This window comes from Culex quinquefasciatus, chromosome 2 (genome assembly GCF_015732765.1).
Source record: "Culex quinquefasciatus strain JHB chromosome 2, VPISU_Cqui_1.0_pri_paternal, whole genome shotgun sequence".
In the NCBI taxonomy this organism is placed as follows: domain Eukaryota; kingdom Metazoa; phylum Arthropoda; class Insecta; order Diptera; family Culicidae; genus Culex; species Culex quinquefasciatus.
Window position 1 is genome coordinate 173,719,729 of NC_051862.1, and position 23,386 is coordinate 173,743,114.

General features: G+C 40.4%; 1 pseudogene; it reads right to left on the reverse strand.

Annotated features, from left to right (window-relative positions):
• Positions 1-2,633: 2,633 nt before the first annotated feature.
• LOC6033094 overlaps positions 2,634-23,386 on the reverse strand; it is a 35,362-nt pseudogene continuing 14,609 nt past the window's right edge.

Genomic DNA, 23,386 nt, shown 5'->3' on the forward strand with positions numbered 1-23,386 from the left:
ATTTTTTTCTCATGATGTTAACACGCAAGCTTGTGGCTTTTATACGAGATTACGGACATGCGTTTTAAGATTGACTTGATGGGCAAAGATGAGCGATCAAACGAGTTGACGGAAACATTTGCGTAAATGTAACGATCTTCTTTGTTGAGTTCATTTGATTGACATCAGAGAATCATTGTCTGGCCAGTTTGAATCAGTTAAGATTAAGTTCACCCTATTTTGATTTTAGATGCAATCAAAGTTGGTATATTTTTGCGCAAACTTGTTAAAGTTTTTAGTATTTCGTTAAACAAGGCGGGATATCATGGGTAAGATTTCGAACTCAATTACTCAGTGGTAATTTGTTTTCTTATTTTATATTCTCTACTCGGTTCTACCACACTCAATCGATGCCTTACTACTTCCCAAAATAGATTTCCCATTAGTCATACCGGCTTGCACTTAATACAGAAAAGCCAAACGAAGGTGGCACCGCAGTGAATCAGCTGAAATTCAGCAGCTCGCAGAACTATTCCTCTATCCATACCGTTTTGGCGACGCTGATCGACGCGACGGTGTAGTTCGAAGGTTAGACGCCTCATGCACGACGCCTACGAAAGTCCGCGCACGTTACAGATGTGCAGTCGGATCGTGGTGTTGAGCTATCGTCACCTTGGAGCTACTGATCCGCTTAGCGTGGAAAAAGTCACTCATCAGTCATTCTGCGTACAGTCTGGCCCCAGGTATACTGCTCATGAACTTGCTCTTGATTTATCTTCCTTCCTCGCTACACAGGTCGGAACGATCGACATTTACGTTGGTTCCGCAAGTCTTTGTTCCGCCAGCCAAATATCAGATCCAATCATCCCCCAGAACCTGATGATTCGAGTCAACGAGGGGCGCTAATTTGGTTTAATTGTTTGACTAGTCGCGATCCTCAAGCTCAGAGCGTTCATGGGAATTGGCCTCCTCTTCGTATGGAACTGACCAGGCAGGTGATCAACGTGTGGTTGAAGCAAATTGAATTGGTTCCTATTTGGTAAATTATGTTTTGGCTACGATTGGTGATCCAATCTGTACTATACAAGAAATTATGCTCGACATCGGATAGATCAAGGCCTTTTACCGACAACTCACTATGGGTGATCTGTTTCCTAGAACGAAGAAGATACACTGAAGACCACTTGAGTTCAAAGTTTCCAACCCACTCTGGAAGATACCCCGCGGAGTTCCACAGAATTACTCACCCTAACCTCTTCAGTGCGATTTTTTCAGAACTCAAACACAATCGCTCATTTGCACCGCAACACTTGAAGATCTACGCGGAAGTACTCAAAGTAAGCCAACCAACGGATTCTAACGATCCGAGTACTAAACGAGGAGGTTGCAAGGTTCAGAAGTGACACCCACACGAGACGTTCCACCTAAAACTTGAGCCGTTGAACTCCCCGCGATCGACGTCATCGTTGTTACACCAGCATCCAACCGGTTGTCAATCGAATACACGGACACACACAAGCAAAACAAAAAAACGAAAACACGCTGAATAAATTTAGAATCTCCCCCGGCGAAAACGAATATAAACAAGATCCGGTTCGGAATTCTTTCGTTCGTGCGCGATCACGCTGACTCAAGTGGACAACCAACGCTACCTTTCGGGGTGTTGGATTTTAGCGCGAAGGAGAAGAAGATCAAGCGTCGGGAATCTCCCCCGAACAAAAACAAGTTGGACGAAGGAGAAACCGAGAAGCTTAATTGCTTCGCGAAATTGAGACTATCGTCACGGATCGTCTGGTTTCGGACTAGAAAAAGGGATTTTGTTCCCGCTGTAGAACGGAACGGTGGTGTAGGATGAAAGTGATGGACATGTCGGATTTGAAGTTGAGGTTTTTTGGAAGAGTTGATGGACAGCGAACGTGGGAGCGACCTCGATTGTAAAGCTAGGTTGGGTTCTAGACAAAAGGAGGTTAGTTTATACAACTAGGAAAACTTTCGTTTCGTTTGACACTTTTTGTTGTACTCATTGGTTTGACAAAGTCAAACTAGAAAGTAACGAACTGTCACTTTTAACAAGGCACCCACATATTCAAAGTTCGGTAGTAAGTGTGAGCTCTGTGTAATGAGGGTGTTAAACTAAAAGTGACCCTGTTGTTTGACAGCAGTTGTTGTCAAACCATCGGAATTTCAGTGTATTTGGAATATAAATTTCAGAAGAAATTACATTCAGTGTAACTACATGGCAGTCGCCCTAGATGACAATAATTCACGATTTTGGTGTACTGCATGTTTCATGCAAGAAACCGTATTGCAATTTGCTTGGTTTACAGTTCTGTTAAAACAGCTTCTTTTCAAAACGGAAGGTCATAGATCCCAGCCACAGTTTGACAGTCACTTTTATCCTAAAAGTTAAGATCTCCCAATGCAGGTTGCAGCAAACCCAATCTAACATTTCCTAAAATGTCTCTCCACCTAATCAGCACCCGCCAGCAGCTGTCAATCAACTGACGACGAAGACGCCCCGTTATGGATTTTTGATCGATCATAAAATCAGCCTTTGTTGACGAGCCAACGCCAAACTCGCTGAACTCCGCCTGGTCCTAATGGCTTAATTTGGCAATATCTCCCGGGATGCCTGATAACGCTGTCGCCAGCGATTAGCTGCTGTTGGTGGTGGAATCACTCTGACCGGGTGACCTTGTCGACCTGGCGCGAGTGTCCATCGCTAATTGCAGTGACGCATCGTCCGAAGACCTTGCCTGGCGTAGGCATGTCGAATTGCGTTAGAGAAGAGACCAGTTTGGCGCGATGAACCCCTTCGTGGAGAACTTGTCCGCTACGAGAGATTGGGCGTAAATTTCGAAATTCTTGTTTATATACTTTATGCCAAATGTACTGGCTCTCTCTAGGTTGTAGGTATCGTTTAAGACGCTATCCAAAGGCAACTGCCGAAGATATTTGCGCGTTTTTATTGCTATTCTTCAGAAGCCATCAAGTGGCCATTAAAATCGACAAAGAATCCGAAGGTGATATCGACACTCTTAAGTGTGTACACCAGTATGACTAGATTCTGCTTGAAACTTTATCCACGGAACAGCTCAGTCGAACTTGCTGCCATTTGTCCGGTAACAGCCTCTTAACGGAATCTAATGGACATTCCAATGGCATCAACCATTTATCTTATCGGAAACATACACCATCTCGCTTCTGAACTCCTCATGCACATAAATCAATTCCTGAAAAAAAATCCATATCCCAACTCATTCAATTAGTTCTGGGATTTACCTAAACGCTTTCTCAAACCGACTCTACGCAGTTCACATTTTCGGTCCATCTGTTTGCCGTTGATGGCCGTGAAAAAGACACCCCAAACGAAACCTTCGACCATTGGGAACCAAATTATTGCCATTTTTTGCCAAGTATGGCCGCCGCGTGCTATTATGATTGATCACACCTCGGTTTGGTCGCGTGGCATTTTGTGATATTTGAACAGGTCGCACCGGTAGAAGTACCCTGCTTGCGTGACCATTTCTTCTGCATGGAAGAATGCAACGGCAGTTCAACTTGTTTTGGCCCTTTATTTAGAGGTTGCAATCTGTGGAATCGAAGCTCGGAACGAAATTCAACTCTTGGTGGTCAAGGTTGTTGAAACTTACCAAGTTTCCTAATTATATGTTAGTAAGCAACATCCATGAAACTGATGAATTATAAAGCAAGCATCCATAGGGGAGCACCATAATCCTCTGAAAACTTTGACAGCATTTTGCCAACAGTTGTCCGAAGGCGATAATCTGACTCCCAATATGACATCTGAAAAACGAAAACGTAACCAATCGCTCTACAACCAGGTCTTGGCGGTCTCTATTGCAAGATTTCTACTCAGTTCTAGGCGTCCGACGACTTGAAACGGGGAGAGCACCCAATCTCTTTTTATACCTAAGATCTCTTCCACTCCGAGATTCGTACTGATGATCCCTCTAGGTTGAGAGTCCAAGCGACACCACCGAAGCAGATTTTAGTTACTTGTTAGTACCTACTCCAGGGTATTCTCAAATCGACGCGATTGTGCCATCTTGTCATACGTCGCTTTTTGATGTTCCGAGAAAAACGCGTTTTAATGTTTCACCTTGACTAAACATAGATCACGCAATGTAAACAATAACAAACACCTTTTATTTGGCTGATTATTCTGTGCGTTGTCCATTGTGCGTTGTTGGTTAAAATTGGTGACTGGAGTCCTGAAAAAATCAAATTATTCGCTCTACGGCATTGCCTTGCGTTCTCGATTGCGAGATTCCTACTGAAACTAGGTATCCGAAGGGTTGATTGTTAAGGCAATTGCAAACCTTTTGTGCACCTCAGCTTCCATCCCCCCGGTGCCAACATTTACTTCCCGTCCGACGGAAGGCGTGATCAGACAAATCTCGTCTCGAAAATGCCACGGACCTTCTGGGATCAAACCCAGGCCGACTGGGTGAGAGGCAACCACGCCTACCCCTACACCACGAGTCCTGAGTTTTTTTAAGTAGTCGGGTATGTAAGCGCGTTCTGTCAAAAAATCCCTTTGGCCAGTTGTCGCACTTACACCAATTTTCAGGGTGTGTCAAGATAGCATGACAAGATTGAAACTTCTTTCACATGAAGAGTGAGGACAATGCACGGAGTTTTTCCGATTTTTGAGGGAAATCTCAGAATGAAAATTGAATTTTAGGGATCTATGAAGGTCTGCCAAAATTGCGTTCTTAACTCAATTTGCGACAAGATAAAACGATCATGACGAAAATACAATTAAGACAGGTTTAAATGTGGATCGATTTCATGCAGAAATGTCATAAAAGCATGAAAACTTGTACTCATTCCGTGCTTTTTCCAGTTGAAGAATGAAGAATAAAATTAAAAAGATGGTCCAAAATTACCACTTGAAGTATAAACAAAAAAAACTGAAAAATTCTAAAACAATCACAACTCCATAATTTATGGTTGAAATAATATTTTATCGTAAACCACAACAAACTTTTACAAATTTTATTATCTTAAGGTGGTCTCTCCTAGTAGCCAGTGTCAAATCTTGATTTCTTTGAGACAAATGCCTCAATTAAACGTACACGCCCCGTAAAACAGCTGGAACTAACCAGATCATTTTTATTGGCCGGCACCAATTAGTCGCCAGGTGTGCCCGTTGTGCGGTCATTACGCAGAAAACGCAAAAATAGTCACACTCCGCAAACAAACACATCAACCAGAATTTGACCCACTAACGAACTGCCCCCGATGACGAGTCATGTTGCCGCGTTGGTCAGGACAAGGGGTCGAGAGAGGGTGTTATTACGGACACTTGAATTGTAGTTGACGCCGATCGCCCGAGAGCACAAAAAATGGGCACAAATGACAATCAGGTAAATACAAACGCGATGAACACGTTTCACCATCGTATGCAAAAGTCATAAATAATCACACTCTGGGTCGCGCTCTTTTGATAAATAACCCGGCCGGGCCCGATGTCACCACGAGCCATAAATCACCCGATGGATGTATTTAGAATTCAAATTTAGATTCGACCGGCCGAGGTTTGGCGCTTCTTGTTCTGCGCAAGAACTTGGGCCGGTAGAACGCCGGAGCAGAAGATCAGCATCGAGACGTCTCCATTGGGACAGGTCGGAACGGCTCGCGGTATGTGACTTATGGAATTGATGAGTACACAATTATAATTTATTAATTAGGCAATAAATCCCACGAGCTCACGGTAGCCATTACAGCTGGAATGGACCCAAGCATGTAGCGTATAGATTTAGAAGGACCTGTTGTTTATCGATACTGCGAAGATGTTTATTTCGCCAGGGCTGCCAGATTTATGGTGTGGAATGTATACACGATCAAAAAGCCATTCACATAGCGTTGTAGCTCGGATGGCATAGAGACGGGTTTAAATTAAATGTGCTATTTAGTATCTCTTCCATAGCAACGTAACTTGGAAGGTATCAGAGATTGTGATATTTTATTTCGATTATCTATTGTTATCGCTTTGATGTTCAATAATTTATCAAAAATAAAGTTAAAAACTAACTTAATCCACCTATGTGGTTGATGCCTTCCTCACTTTTTACCAACAATGGGTAATATGCGTGGTTTGGATAAATATTTCAGCTATTTTTTAGATCTAGAAAAATACTGGACTGGAAAGGTCTTTCAATTACCTAACCAACGATGGGTCGGATGTTGGATCCAGACATCGTTTACATACATTTAAGTGAGATCCGGCTTCAAAAGTACATAAATATCACATAAGTGGTCTTAACTCGAGACAGGGTTGCCAGATATTCAAAGTTGTGGACTCGTTTGAAAGGTCTTCTAATAACCTAATCAACGATGGGTCAGACGATGGATCCGAACATCGTTTACATACATTTAAGTGAGATCCGGTTTCAAAAAGTACATAAATATCTCTTAAGTGGTCATAACTCAAGACAGGGTTGCCAGATCTTCAATGTTGTGGACTCGTTGGAAAGGTCTTTCAATTAACTAACCAACGATGGGTCGGATGATGGATCCGGACATCGTTTACATACATTTAAGTGAGATCCGGCTTCAAAAAGTACATAAATATCACTTAAGTGGCCATAACTCGAGACAGTGTTGCCAGATCTTCAATGTTGTGGACTCGTTGGAAAGGTCTTTCAATTGCCTAACCAACGATGGGTTGGATGTTGGATCCAGACATCGTTTACATACATTTAAGTGAAATCCGGCTTCAAAAAAGTACATAAATATCTCTTAGGTGGTCATAACTCGAGACAGGGTTGCCAAATCTTCAATGTTGTGGACTCGTTGGAAAGGTCTTTCAATTGCCTAACCAACGATGGGTTGGATGTTGGATCCAGACATCGTGTACATACATTTGTGAGATCGGCTAAAAAGTACATAAATGTCACTTAAGGTCATAACTCGAGAAAGGGTTGCCAGATCTTCAATGTTGTGGACTCGTTGGAAAGGTCTTTCAATTACCTAACCAACGATGGTTGGATGTTGGATCCAGACATCGTGTACATACATTTAAGTGAGATCCGGCTTCAAAAAGTACATAAATATCTTAAGTGGTCATAACTCGAGACTGCCAGATCTTGGTTGTGGACTCGTTGGAAAGGACTTTAAATTACCTAACCAACGATGGGTCCGATGATGGATCCGGACATCGTTTACATACATTTAAATGAGATCCGGCTTCAAAAAGTACATAAATATCTCTTAATCATAACTCGAGACAGGGTTGCCAGATCTTCAATGTTGTGGACTCGTTGGAAAGGTCTTTGATTACCTAACCAACGATGGGTCGGATGATGGATCCGAACATCGTTTACATACATTTAAATGAGATCCGGCTTAAAAAGTACATAAATGTCACTTAAGTGGTCATAACTCGAGAAGGGTTGCCAGATCTTCAATGTTGTGGACTCGTTGGAAAGGTCTTTCAATTACCTAACCAACGATGGGTTGGATGTTGATCCAGACATCGTGTACATACATTTAAGTGAGATCCGGCTTCAAAAAGTACATAAATATCTCATAGGTGGTCATAACTCGAGACAGGGTTGCCAGATCTTCAATGTTGTGGACTCGTTGGAAAGGACTTTAAATTACCTAACCAACGATGGGTCGGATGATGGATCCGGACATCGTTTACATGCATTTAAGTGAGATCCGGCTTCAAAAAAGTACATAAATATCACTTAAGTGGTCATAACTCGAGACAGGGTTGCCAGATCTTCAATGTTGTGGACTCGTTGGATAGGTCTTTCAATTACCTAACCAACGATGGGTCGGATGATGGATCCGGACATCGTTTACATGCATTAAAATGAGATCCGGATATATGTGAAAACACATTTTATACATAACTTTTGAACTAGTTATCGAAACTTCAAACAATTCAATAGCGATGTATGGGACCCTAAACCAAGTCGACTGCAACTGGTTTGATCAAAATCGGTTCAGCCAGTGCTGAGAAAACTCAGTGAGAATTTTAGTCACATACATACATACACACACATACACACACACATACACACACACATACACACACACAGACATTTGTTCAGTTTTCGATTCTGAGTCGATATGTATACATGAAGGTGGGTCTTTGAGCTTTTAATAAAAAGTTCATTTTTAGAGCAGGATTATAGCCTTACTCTCAGTGAGGAAGGCAAAAGATTATTTTACCCCACTGAATTTTCAGATTAAAAAGAAATCTGCCCTCAAGCGGCCAGATGACAGTAATTAATATCATTTCATTTCGAAATTAAAATTAATGATTACACCATTAGCTCTCTGAATACCATCACCACGGACCGGGAGGGTGGACATGGTCTGTCAAAGATGGCGCAAAAGCAGCCGCCGTCGCGTACACACGGTTCCATTTGGCGTCTGGTGTGCGAAATATTCATGTTAGCTGTGCGAAGATTTGATCACTGTTGACATTCGTACACACACACACACACACACACACACACACACACACACACACACATGTATTGGATGTTTTTCTCTGATTGCGGCACGAATCAATAGGCTGGACGCGACGAGTCCCCCCGCGTCTTCCGACGGTCAATCGATGGCGAATTTATCGATGATCTTTGGAGGCACCCCCGAAGCATCGTGGACCGTCCCAAATAAACAACGATTCGTTGTCGCCAACATCGGGTTCACAGTAAAAATTATGTTGAGAAAGTAACAGTACTATAAATAACTTCCAACATAAAAGTTCGAAATTTTTCAAGAAATAATGTTTGTACGAAAATAATCCACAACATTTTATTTTATAGTGTATCTCAAGCGACGGCCTTGGAAGAAATTTCGCGGTTGAAGACGCGAATTGCACTCGAGACCGGTTTTTTTGGAAAGGGAATTCCGGCATGCGGAATGGTGATGATGATCCCCCCAGAGTTCAAATGTTAAGGATTTGCCACGGGTATCTTCAGCACGGTGGAATATAATAAAGCACGTGAATTGCTGCGTTTTATGGTGTGCCGATCTGCCCTAAAGAAATAGGGTCAGATGAAAGGACAAATTGTATTATCGTTGTTACCATTTAATTTGAAATAGACATGGTTTCCTGAACAAAAGTATTGATTTTTGTCATCTATACTGCCGTTCTACGCATAGATGTCCCATGTCATTTTTTGACGATTCTGACTTTTATCGTTTTGCCTTCCTCACTGAGGTAAGGCTATAATCCTGCTCTAAAAATGAACTTTATATTAAAGCTCGAAGACCCACCTTCATATACATATCGACTCAGAATCGAAAACTGAACAAATGTCTGTGTGTGTATGTGTGTGTGTGTGTGTATGTGTGTGTGTGTGTATGTATGTATGTTCAAAAATCTTGCCAAGTTTTCTCAGCACTGGCTGAACTGATTTTGATCCAACCAGTTGCATTCGACTTGGTTTAGGGTCCCATACATCGCTATTGAATTGTTTGAAGTTTCGATAAGTAGTTCAAAGTTATGTATAAAAATGTGTTTTCAAATATATCCGGATCTCAATTATATGCAAGTAAAAGATGTCCGGATCCATCATCCGACCCATCGTTGGTTAGGTAATCAAGAGACCTTTTCAACGAGTCCACAACATCGAAGATCTGGCAACCCTGTCTCGAGTTATGACCACTTAAGTGATATTTATGTACTTTTTTGAAGCCGGATCTCACTTAAATGTATGTAAACGATGTCGGAACCATCATCCGACCCATCGTTGGTTAGGTAATTAAGAGACCTTCAACGAGTCCACAACATCGAAGATCTGGCAACCCTGTCTCGAGTTATGACCACTTAAGTGATATTTATGTACTTTTTTGAAGCCGGATCTCACTTAAATGTAAGTAAACGATGTCCGGAACCATCATCCGACCCATCGTTGGTTAGGTAATCAAGAGACCTTTCCAACGAGTCCACAACATCGAAGATCTGGCAACCCTGTCTCGAGTTATGACCACTTAAGTGATATTTATGTTCTTTTTTGAAGCCGGATCTCACTTAAATGCATGTAAACGATGTCTGGATCCATCATCCGACCCATCATTGGTTAGGTAATCAAGAGAACTTTCCAACGAGTCCACAACATCGAAGATCTGGCAACCCTGTCTCGAGTTATGACCACTTAAGTGATATTTATGTACTTTTTTGAAACCGGATCTCACTTAAATGCATGTAAACGATGTCTGGATCCATCATCCGACCCATCATTGGTTAGGTAATCAAAAGACCTTTCCAACGAGTCCACAACATCGAAGATCTGGCAACCCTGTCTCGAGTTATGACCACTTAAGTGATATTTATGTACTTTTTTGAAGCCGGATCTCACTTAAATGTATGTAAACGATGTCCGGAACCATCATCCGACCCATCGTTGGTTAGGTAATCAAGAGACCTTTCCAACGAGTCCAAATAATTGAAAATCTGGCAACCCTGTCCCGAGTTATGACCACTTAATGATATTTATGTACTTTTTTGAAGCCGGATCTCACTTAAATGTAAGAACGATGTCCAGATCCATCATCCGACCCATCGTTGGTTAGGTAATCAGAGAACTTTCCAACGAGTTCACATAATTGAAGATCTGGCAACCCTGCCTCGAGTTATGACCACTTAAGTGATATTTATGTACTTTTTGAAGCCGATCTCACTTAAACGCATGTAAACGATGTCTGGATCCATCATCCGACCCATCATTGGTTAGGTAATCAAAGACCTTTCCAACGAGTCCACAACATCGAAGATCTGGCAACCCTGTCTCGAGTTATGACCACTTAAGTGATATTTATGTACTTTTGAAGCCGGATCTCACTTAAATGTATGTAAACGATGTCCGAACCATCATCCGACCCATCGTTGGTTAGGTAATCAAGAGACCTTTCCAACGAGTCCAAATAATTGAAAATCTGGCAACCCTGTCCTGAGTTATGACCACTTAAGTGATATTTATGTACTTTTTGAAGCCGGATCTCACTTAAATGTGGTAAACGATGTCCAGATCCATCATCCGACCCATCGTTGGTTAGGTAATCAAGAGGCCTTCCCAACGAGTCCAAATAATTGAAAATCTGGCAACCCTGTCTCGAGTTATGACAACTTGTTATATCTGTGTACTTATTTTTCTGGACCTAAAAATAGCTGAAATATGTGTCCAAACCACTCATATTACCCATTGTTGGTAAAAGTGAGGAAGGCATCAACCACATAGGTGGATTAAGTTAGTTTTAAGTTCAGTTTTACGTATACTTTAGAAACACACATAAAATCTGGTACTTTGTTCGGAAACTAATTAAAAACAACACCAAGTCTGTTTGTCCTGTCGTTGAACTTCTATGCGTAATTGTCCCGCCAAGTATTTTCCATCAGGAAATCATGAGTTCTACGTAGCATTTTATCTTGTTTACCTGTTTACCTGCAAGAGGATTACAAATAAGGGTAATATAATGTTAACCGGGGTGATGAGGGACATATAGGGCGAAAGAGACCCACGGACAATTATGCGTAGAAACACTGAAATCGATCGAAAAATTTCAATCGCGTTTTTCTCAGTTGCCCTTTTTTGACCATGGTACAATTATGCGTAGAACGGCAGTATAGTGCACAAAATATCGATAACAACATTTCGTCATCGTTGCGCTATCTTATCGCACGTGGATTTTGGGCGAAAATGAGCTGAGAATGTAATTTTGTTTGGCTATCAATGCCTCACCTGGACGCTGTCGTGCTATCTTGTCGTACGTCGCTTTTTGACGTTCCAAGAAAAACGCGTTTTAATGTTTGACCTAGAATAAACAAAACGAGAGCATGCAATGTAAACAATAACAAACATGTTTTGTTTGGTTGACCATTCTGTGAATTGTCCGTTGGGTTGAATTTGTTGCCGGAGTCCCGAGTGATAATTGAAAATGTTTACGGTAGTACTTGTGTCAAACGCGTTGTGACCTAAAATCCCTTTAGCCATTTGTCGCACTTACATCAATATTCAGGCTGTGTAAAGATAGCACGACAGGATTCTTTCATATGAAAAGTAACAACAATGCACGGAGTTTTTTTTTGGTTTTTAATGCATATCTCAGGATTGAAATCGAATTTCGGGGTCAACTGGTGAGCTGCCTAAAATGACGTTCTTAACTCAATTTGGCCCAAAATTCACGTACGACAAGCACGACGGCGACTCCTGTTGACCTCTACAGATCCCTAAAATTCGATTTAAAACCTGAGATACCCGTGCATGCATTGTTGTTTCTTGTCGTGTTATCCTGACACACGCCGAAAAATTTTGTAAGTGCGACAACTAGTCAAAGGGATTTCAGGACAAAACGCGTTTGACACACGTACATGCCTGGCTACTGTGAACATTATCAATTATAACTCGGGACTCCGGCAACCAAATTCAACTAAACTTCGGTACAAGGCACATAAAGGTCAGCCAAACAAAACGTGTTTGGTATTGTTTACATTGCGTGCTCTATTTTATTTATTTATTTTTTCCAAGTTCAAACAATAGAACGTGTTTTTCTCGAAACGTCATAAAGCGACGTGCGACAAGACAGCACAACGTTAATATACACGAAAACGTAAATTTTCAAAAAAGAACAATGTCTGTTCTGCTTTCACTCGTAAATATAAATACGCGCACAGATTTTTCATGCAATACTAGAGTTCATTTTGACTCGCGTTTCCTCCACCTTTTTTTTTGTTTATTTTCCGTGTATTTGGATTAATCCTCACTCATCTGTATGTAAACAATATCCGGATCCATCATCCGACCTATCGTTAGATAGGGTATGAAAATACCTTCCAAACAAGTAAAGAAGTTCAATGATCTGGCAAACCTGCCTCAAGTAATGGCCCTAAATACTGCCTAAATAATTATGTACAACAAAGTTTGACTATTTATAAAATCAGATTGTGTCAGGGTTCTGTAAGTTCGACAATTACAAAATAGTAAAACAACAACCCCTTTTATTGATGTGCATCCTTAAGTATGTAAATCTAAACACCATAACTTTAAACTTTTTAAATTGTCCCTCCAACTCTACGCACTTTTTCAGCAAATTGCAGTCACTAGTACAAAAGCAAACCTTTCCAAACCTAAACGCCCCACCACAACCAGCCGTGCTAGAGGTCTCAAAGGGCTGCCCCAAAACCGTCCACCGTCACATGCATTCCGTGGCGCCGTTTTAGATGGCCAAGGTCACGGTTCTGGTGGCTCGCGAGATCGGTTACGAGGGGCCGGCGCCGCAGCACGAGCTTTGGGAATCCTATAAATCATGTCACATCAGCGGCCCATTCAGAGGGGGGGTAGGCCCTCACATAATGAGCAAAGTGGAAGTTGGAGGGATGCTCAGGTTGATATGCCGTGAAGGTTGGCCGTGTTTTCTAAGGTTTTCGTGGCTGTAGGGAAATAAATCAGGTTTGTCGCCTCGGGGGCATTCAAGTCGATTCCAATTGATACTTTGGCTTAGATGTAGTCATTATGTTTTGTACTTTAAGCTTTTTGACAATCTGCTCAGGAGTACTTCAACCGAGACTTTTGTAGATAACGCTTTTAAGATAACTGAACAGCCCTGATATCTACCACCCAGCGGAATTCAACTGAGGGGTGCATTTTTTTGCATGGGAACGACCGATTTATGCACGCACCAGCGGAGATAGCATAAACACAGCCAGCTTTAGATAACACAGTTCATAATAAAAAGTTAAAAGCAGTTTAATGTGTGAAAAAAAGCTTTGCTAGAACTAACGAAGCTTATACACAATGCACAGATGCCTTTTAGGGGGGCACATTTTTGCATGAAGTTTGTCTGACAAATTGTGCGCCCAGGGCGATTTTGTTTAGGCACCAGTCTCTAGCGGGTGCTGCCCAAAGATGAATACTAATTTGAAATCAATCGAAAGACTTTACGGTGGGAACTTCTGGCTTGACTTTGGAGAAGGGTCGTATTGTTAATGTTTTAGTGCTATGGTTTGATGAGCACTAACGGTGCATTGTGCCGCGGTACAGCTGGTGTCATGTTGAGCTTAATTGAATTATGACTTGCTACGCGAGTGACCTTGTCATGGGTTCATGCAACAGAATTAATTTTGAATAATATAATATATTTATATTAATTTTAAGCGTTATATACAAACTTAATCAATACAAGTTTTAAAGTATGTAAGTGTTCTCTTTATTAAGTTGTAAAATAGTTTTAACTTTGTCTAGAATGCAAATAATTTTTTTTAATCGTATGTTCCAGTTCACAACGTTGTCAAGTAACCAAAACTCAAATTACCACGTACAATCCATACAGGCCACGTGTGGCCCAAACCATAATAAAATTTTGCGCATCACACGATGCGCTTTAGAACCTGTTTGGAACACCAAACCAGCGGCCGCGGCATTGTAAAAAGTTTGGCCTTTGCCACATCACATCTTCAAATCTCCAAGAGCATCGTCACATGTGTGTTGCCGGTCCGGGGATGTGTCCTTTCGATGGCGTCACAGTCAGAGCATCGACCACCAAACAACAACAAAAACACAGCGAAAAAAACAGTCTTCAAGCGAAAGAAGGCTGCAATTTGAGTGCCCCTCCGGCCGGCCAGCAATGATTTTATCTCTCGGTTCACAAGGTCCCCTGACGGTCATCCGACGAGCCAACAACGGACGGATGGGGGGCCCTACGATCGTCAGAGGTCTTCTGCCCTTTATCGCCCCGTGAAGCTCTAGGGCTCCTCTTACCTCGCTCTTAGTTGCTGGTCAAATTCGTTACGCTGCCTTAATTATTGAATAGAGCTAACGTGCGGAATTTCCCGCGTCCACCTGAGGCATCTCAACGCGTCGTAAACGCCGTTCGGCACTGTTGACATTCAAATTTGAGCGCTATAATTGACACGTGCCTCCCCGTCGGAGTCGTTCAGTTAAGGCAACATTGTCCGACCTGTAAATAAGGTTTGTTGAATGTTTAGCGATCAAGATCTGCTCAGGTAGGACATGTATGCGCTTATGATCGCAAAGCATGTCATTGTGGGAACACGTAGTGAACGGAATCACTGTACAACCGAACTACCTTTCTCCCGGCGCTACAGATTACAGTTCCACAAACATGAAGATCGTGTTCGAGTGCCGATTATCCAACATGAGCAAATGATCAGTTTTGGATTAGTAATTGAGGAAACTCTGTAGCAGCGATTTACCATTCATTGTTCAGCGGGAGCTAAGAATCCGGAGGCAATCATCCCCCATCCAATTAGAGGCCGGACGAAAATCGTCCAAGTCAACACGACTTGCTGGACGACCTTCCCTAGTATTGACGTAGTTTGAATAATACAACGACTGACTTGTGATCACCGATTATATTACGATCATACGTGATCGGTCGTTGTTCGTGCCATCAATACCAAGTGTTGTCCTGGTGGTGATCCTGTAGTGAGTTGACCAACCCACCACAAGAAATGTCATAATTTTGTAAAGCAACACTGCTTGACCCCACCTGACCCTTCCAGCTACATGTGCCCCGGTCACGTATTTGACATATACCCGATATTTACGGTAAAGCTCGTAATGATGATCACGAACCTACGGAGTGGCGATGCTCTTCACCGGGGGCCTCTAATCTCCCGTATGTGTGTCACGCGTGTTGTGACACATCTTTATCTTCTAGTCGGTCGGTTTGGAGCAAGCCGTGAATATGAATTATGATCATTGAGGTAACAAGTTTGACTCCACCACCAGAAAAGCCTTTCTCAGCCCCGACTTGCACACCCACCCCACTAATGGTGATGGTGATGAGCTTTTAAGGATTTGCCCGGTGACCACACGCACGCAGCCATGCTCACTAAGCTACCGCTCGCCAGGAGCTTACATAAAATCAATAGTGGGGCCAAGGCACGTCGCGGAGTGATTCTATGGGTATGTGATGAGAATGTTGATGAAACATCCGACTGAAACTTCTTTTGAAAGATTCAAGTGATTGAGAAAAATATCCAGGAAGCATTATCTGAATTTCTTGTTTGTAGTTAAGACAATCTTTGGATCATCAGAGTTAAAAGAATTTGTATGATCAACACCACCTAAAAAATTTGAAACTCATGATTGGCGGAATATGTTTTCAGTTACAGGACAAGGACATGTTTTACAAATATGCACTAAAGGTTTATAAGGTACTTCAAAATTAATACTTCAAAAATCTAATTGTTCACTCTACAGCAGCGATTCTCAACGGGGTACCGGGCCTACTTGATTTACATGACAGGGTACCAGCCTAGAATAAGGATGAGAATCGCTGCTCTACAGCATTGCCTTGGCGTTCTCGATTGCAAGATTACTACTCAAAACAAAGTGTTGAGACATTTGCAGACCTCTTTTACACCTAAGCTTCCATTCCGTCCGATGGAAGGCCTGATTTCGTCTCGAAAATGCCAACGGGACCTTCTGGGATTGAACCCAGGCTGACTGGGTGAGAGGCAACCACGCTGTATAAGACCAAGATTTAAACGGTAAATGACCCCAGGTTGAAACAGTCTAATGAGTACTGTTTAGTAGTTAATTCTTATATCTAATCCAACATTCTTTAATGTGTCTGAGAGCATTCTCGAATCATGTTTTGTATGCACTTAGTGAGATTGAAGTCTCATTTTGGAAGCTTGCACACCAGCCCGAGTTTTTATACAACCGATGTCCTTCCATACTAAACTTGCGTTCGTAGATACCAGAAGTCGTTAGTGCTAGCCTAAAGTGCAATTAATTCCACAAGACCTAAGCAGACGTCCAAGAAATTAATTTCGTACGAGGAAGCTGCACGAACTTTGCCACAAACACAAACTAATCCGAAACTAATTATTTTCAACCCATAATGAAGGAAGAAACCCAGCGGCAGATTAATGATTAATATCGTCAATAGGCTCCCGTACATTTTTCCTTCAAAACCGAAAAAGATCTTCCAAAATCCCCCGTCTGGAACTAATCAGATGGTGAACTCGTTAATCCCCACCTGTCAGGCGGTCTGTCACAAACCGCTAGAATTACGGAAGATTTTTTTTTCTGCTTACTCTCCGTGCTGGTCAAATTAAAGGATTGAGGAGTCATCCTTGTCTTGTAGTACACGGTGATGATCTCGCGAACCCAAAGCACAAGTGTCGGACAAAATCATAAAAGAAAACATCGCAAAGTTCGTGCCCGCCCGTTGAGGATCTTGAATGACACAGCAGCGTGGTCCAACGGTTAATTGAATGACCACATAAAACACCGTCTTTTTTTCTAAGCAAGACAGCACTTCTCAGCGCGGGATTCTTGGCGTCAAGTGTGGCGTTAAATTTGTTGCCAGCTGAGTCGTTTTTTACTTATTAAAACTAGGGTGAGCTTTGGTAACTTCGGTTGTACCCCCTTGAAAACCTTTTGAAAGTTCGCAAATCTAGAATTACAGTCCTCTTCACTAATTCGGCTAAGCATCGTTGATACTGTCCCTTGGGGTGTTGTTTTTTGTCCCGAGCGAAGAAGATCTGCCTTCCTTCTAGAAGAGAGCGAGAGATGATCGTTTTACGGTGTGGCCGCCGGACAATCAGGAAGCCGTCAATGTTTGGGTAATTCCGCGTGTGCTGTAAATTATCCGGTTGTATCGTGCTGAGCCGAAATTGGCCATTCTGACAACGGGGAAGATGCTTTGGCGTCATCCATAAAGTACGTCACGCTCTGGGGAGGGGGTTGTCGCAAGCGTGACAAAGTGTGACAAGGGGGGGAAGGGGGGTCCGTGAGACTGTGACGTCACGCTAGACTATTTCTTGAATACTGAAAATTCAGTCTTAAAATATATTTTTCAAAAGTTTGAAAGAGTAATGTTTCATAAACTATATTCATAAAAGAAACACGATACAAGGTTTTAAGAAACAGACTTTTTGATAATTAATTTAAATGTTTAAATCATATTTTGAAAAAAAAAATCAACACACAACCTGCAATAATAAAAAACTTCCTCGATTGAACTCCAAATAAAAATATAATCCTACAATTATAAATCGTGCCACATGGATTTCTATCCAGATAGGACATTTTGAAAATTCAATCTAGATTGTACAAAAAATCAAAATGGGGGGGGGGTCCGACAAAGCGTGACGTACTTTTCGAGGGGGTCAGAGCCAGCGTGACAAAGTGTGACATAGGGGGGGGGTTAATTTTGACCGATTTTAGCGTGACATACTTTATGGATGACGCCTTTGGAGAATTTCGTCCGACGGCTTCAAGCTGCGTGACATGTCGTGATGTATGTCAGGAAGTTTGTGCGGAGTATATGGGGTGGGATTGGGATTTGATGATCGCAAAGTTTGGCACGTTTCGGAAATTACTAGCGGCCATAAACTGGTGGGGCTCCTCCATGGTGACCGATTATGTCAAGGTTTTGGCGCTTCAAATTGGTTGTAAAACTTCTCAGTTATAACTTTAATAGTCTATTGAAAAAAGGATAATGGTTTTCAAACAAGTAAAAATTCATAAATCATTTTACTTTAACTTGATCTTGTGTAGAAATAAAATTTTACCAATAATTACGAAACATGCCAACAGAGTAACACAAATTACACCTTCAATGAGACGCCAACAGTACTCAAAAATTTTCACCAGTCGATTCCACTAATTAGTGGCGCAAACAAGTGGCCACCGAAAATCAATTGACCCCAATGTACTCAACCCTAGCGTATACTGTCCCACTAGTAACCTATCTTTACGTCTCCGTCGATATCTGTTGATACTCAGAAATCAAGCCAATTACTGTCACCTTTCATTACTCTCCACTCTCTGCACAATCAATACTGCTGCTGCTCAAAACCAGAAATGCTTTTAAAGTTCTGTTACCATTCGCGCCGCGCTGCATCATCGGGCTCACTCTCTCGTAACAAAACCAACCAAAACTCGCTGAAACCGGGAATAAGCTCGCGAAAAAAAATAAACAGATTGTCGAGAAAATGTCGAAAAAAAGAAGGCAACCGAAAAACGCCTTTCTCGTGCTGATGGATCTGGCGGCGTTAAACATATGCTCCCGCGAGCCACGCGAAAAAAAAGCAACAGGATATTAGGTAATCCTCACGGGCGTAGTCGCTGCCGTGTGGGTTGGGTCAGCTGCAGCAGTGCGCAGAAGTTCCAGATCTCCAGCACAATCAGTCATCAACGCCGAATGCTCATTGCGCGGTTTTGAGCTGCTGGCTACCGCAGGTCGACTCCAGAGCAGTTCGCTGGAAAACTTTGTTTTGGTGATTTCAAGTAAAATCATTGATTGACATGTTTTTGAAACATCGTGAACTGTGAGTATGCAAGTATTATTGTTGATCCTATAAGTTTGATAAAATTGAGAATGTACGACAAAGGTTGATGAACAATCGGGTTAAAGTGGACATAAGGTTGCGTTGGCAAGAAATCGAAAAGTTTTTTTAATGTCACAATTTTTTTAAACCTGAGCCACATTAGGAAATATTGCGTTCTATACAAATGTTATTGCGAATGGCTCTGTTCCAGAATGTTCAAATGGAAACTACAATAGCTTTTTTGAACAAAGAAAATTTAATTCTGAAAACACTTTTTTTTTACAAAAAACCTCACAAAAATATTACAGAATCAAAAATATATTAGTTTTCAAGAATGAATACAAAATGATTTAAACTAAGTTCGAGGCATGTTTTTTGAATATTTGTTTTAAATAACTGCTCATGTTTAAAAGAATAGAAAAACTGAAATAAGATGACTGAAAAACCATTAAAAAAAAGTTCAAATTAAAAAAACTCATCGGACTTTTTAAGAATTGTTTATAGAAAAAAAACGATAGGAAATCGATAGTTGAACATCATGATTTGCTTTTACCTTCATGAGAAAGCTTTTCTTGAGATCTTTCGATTGATGTATTGACCGACTGTTAATTTTTACGTTTTATATCAAATTTTGAAAGAAAAAAATTGACCTACGAAATCCACAAATTCGGAACACTTTTTTCTTACAGATGTAAACAAACTTTGGTTCTCTCCAGGAGTACATATTTTTTACAAAAAAATGACTTCACACACTGATACCAACGAAACTCAAGCTTAGTTATGTTTTAAGAGATTTTTTGTGAAAATATCAGTTAAATTCAGGTGTTCCACAATTGTGGAAGGTACAATAACATCCCTCAATTATGGAACAGGCAATTTGGAGGCAGTTTTGTGCTGCTCCGAATAAATTAGTCTTGAAATGCAGTTTGTTGTTTTAAAAGTAAGATTTTTACTAGTGAAATAGCAAGAGAATTTAAAATTAAAAATAAAGGTCCAAAAATAGAAAAAGATGCATTTTGTTTACTATTGACAAATTATTACAAAAGTGTTCCGAATTTGTGGATGTTCCGAATATGTAGGATGACTGTAACTTAAACAAGAATAAACTGTTTAAAACAATGTAAAAAACTAACAAGAGTATTACAAAAATCTTTTGATATGAATTAAATTTAATGATACTTAATCAAGAATAATCTGTATTTAATAAAAATATGTTCAAATTCAAAAATAAAAAATTGTAAAAATTTTTTAGAAAAATTAACATGCTATAAAGATTTCAGCAATTCCATAAACAAGAATAGATTATTTTGCAATAATATGAAAGTCTTGTTGAGTCAACTTTAATGTTTTTTTAATATGTTTGAATTTGAAAATAAATCCCACAAAACTGTTTATTTTTCAAAGAATGAAAACTTGCAAAAATATAAAAAATCTAAAAAAACAATCTTAAGTTATCAAAAAACTTATTCTCATAAAACTTTTGAAGAATTGGTCATCTTAAATAGCATTGAATGAGACACTGATTTGAAAGACTATAAAAATGTGTTTACGATTCGATGCCCGTGTGCTCTCTTGTTCTATCTTACAAGAGAGCACAAGGGCATCGAATTATAAATATCGCATTAAACTATTCACAGCAATATTCATGTATGAAGAATTGGTAAATTCTCTGAAACTTGTTGAGAAACTACTAACTGGAACTACTAGGAGTGTGTAATTTGGACACCCTAAGGAAATTGCTCTGCCACGGGCTGTATGGATATTTTAAAGGAATGTTGATGACACCAGAGGATAATAGAGACCATATTTGATGAAAAAATGTCATTCATTTGATAAATTTTGATGAAAAACCCATTTTACCGCAAAATTAAAACAAATTATTCCCACATTTTTGTGTGGGTATGAACACCCCTATGGGGTAATTTGACATACCCTGGGGTAATATGGACATACCTTGTGGGTAATATGGACACCTTTGTGGGGTAATTTGGACATGTTGAAGAATAAGTTTAACATTTGATTTTTGAGCATGTTTTTGTAATTGTTTTATATTTTGATGTGTTTATTTTGCTCACAATATCATCAAAGGTATAAATAATGATTTTGTGATAGAACTATATTTCAATAGGGAAGATAATAAATGGTTCAGTGTTGTATACATAATTCAATCATTAATTCTGAAATGATTTAAACATTGATTCTGGATAAGGCACAAGTATAGTTTTTAGTGATTAAGGTATTGTTTAGATTTATATAAATCAATCTTTATATAAAACTAATTAACCTGAAACCATCTTTTTTTTTTAATTTTACATGTAGCCCTTCAAGTTTTGATATTTTTGTAAACCAGCATAGAAATTAGATATGTCACAGAAATTGACTAAAAGCTAAATGTGCAGTAATCAAATTTCATCCATTTGAATATTGCAATAAATTTATCTAAATTAAAAAATAGGGATTTTGTGAAAGTTCTGATTGCTCACATTCCTTTTTGAGTGTTTTGACATTTTAAATCCTCTAAATCCCTTTAAGAACTCAACCAACCATGAAAAGTTATTTTTACCTGACAGGTAGACTTTCAGGTATGTCCAAATTACCTGGCCAAGCCATGTCCAAATTACCCCATAGCATATTCTATCATAAATTGCAATTTTGATGATAAAATTGATAAAATGCACAATTTTATAAGTACATATCTCAGACATCGTCCGCAACCCCCTTAAACAAAAAAATGTCCACTTGTTTGCCATATAGCCTCTGATTCCCAACCCTCAAATATTAGAACTTAAGGCAGTGCCAACCGGTTTGGAAACTTTCATACTGTACCAAAACTACTTAACCTATTCCAACTTTTTTGATTTGTCCATACTCCTAGGCCATTACTAGTACTAGCCTTATCACTTAAATTGCCGTTTTCACTTTATATCCGAAGAAAACGTGATTTTTTAAGGGGTGTCCAAATTACCCCCACTGTCCATATCACCCCAAACTCCCCTACTGGAAAAATAATACTAAAATATCACAGAAACAAGGTTGACTGTTAAAAAAAAGAATTCAGCCTTATTCACTTTTTTTTTAGAAAACAGAAAGACTTCTCACTTTCTCATTTTCTCACTTACGCCCTTTGGTCCTTACAACCTTTAATCCACTTCCGACATTTTTTTTTTACTTTTGACCTTAAGTCTTTCGAACTTATGTCTGTCAACCTTTTGTTTACATCCAGGAATTTAACATCAAACATAATTAAAAACCATGATTTGCTGAGTTGGTTATCTCACTTTTTCAAACGATTTATTCAATTCAACTACAACACTTTTTAAGAGGACCTAGTACCCAAACTCAAAATTCTGTATAAAAAAGTGGGAAACGAACCCAGCATGATTTTGGTTATGGTGTAATTTTTCCTTCCAACTTTGAGAGAAAAAATGAAAAAAAAAACTCTTCCTTTGAAATTTATACATAATCCAAGATCTTTTGAGTTATAACCAATTCAACCAAGACTGTTTGCGCTGATTCGACAGAGAACTCCTCCTCCACCGGGTTGTTGATGTTGAGGCATAACTGATGACCACTGGCAGAGGGTAACGACTAATTAGTGGACGTCATACCTGCCTCCTGTCTCTGGTTTGGTGTGATAAGGATCGCTGGGTTGTGCGATACATTGTATTAAGCTATTATTTGACGGACGCTGTGTTCCCAAGAGTCGAAATGTACGCAATTTGTATGCTTTATGGCCAAGGACCGACAGTATTTTGTCTGCCAAATTTCGCAAGGCCACACCGTGTTGCCAGTGAGAAAATGATCTCGTTAAAAACGTCCTTACGGCGACGAACCAGCCCTCCCCAAAGGTCGCACGGACGAACTACGCCAGGAGGTTGCTGCTTTCTGCAGAATTATGCTAATATTATGCTTACGACGGCCACTCGCGTGGTCTCGCGTATCCGAGCGGAAAACGAAATGTTGGCGCAATACCGGCGGAGTTTGAATGCTTGCGCAGATTTGGGTTAGTAGATCGAAAGGCAAAGAATGCAAATTCACCCACCCTGATAGTGTGTGAGTGTTCTACGATGGCTCGTTTTGTCACTGTCATGGCACTAATCCTCTCGCGAG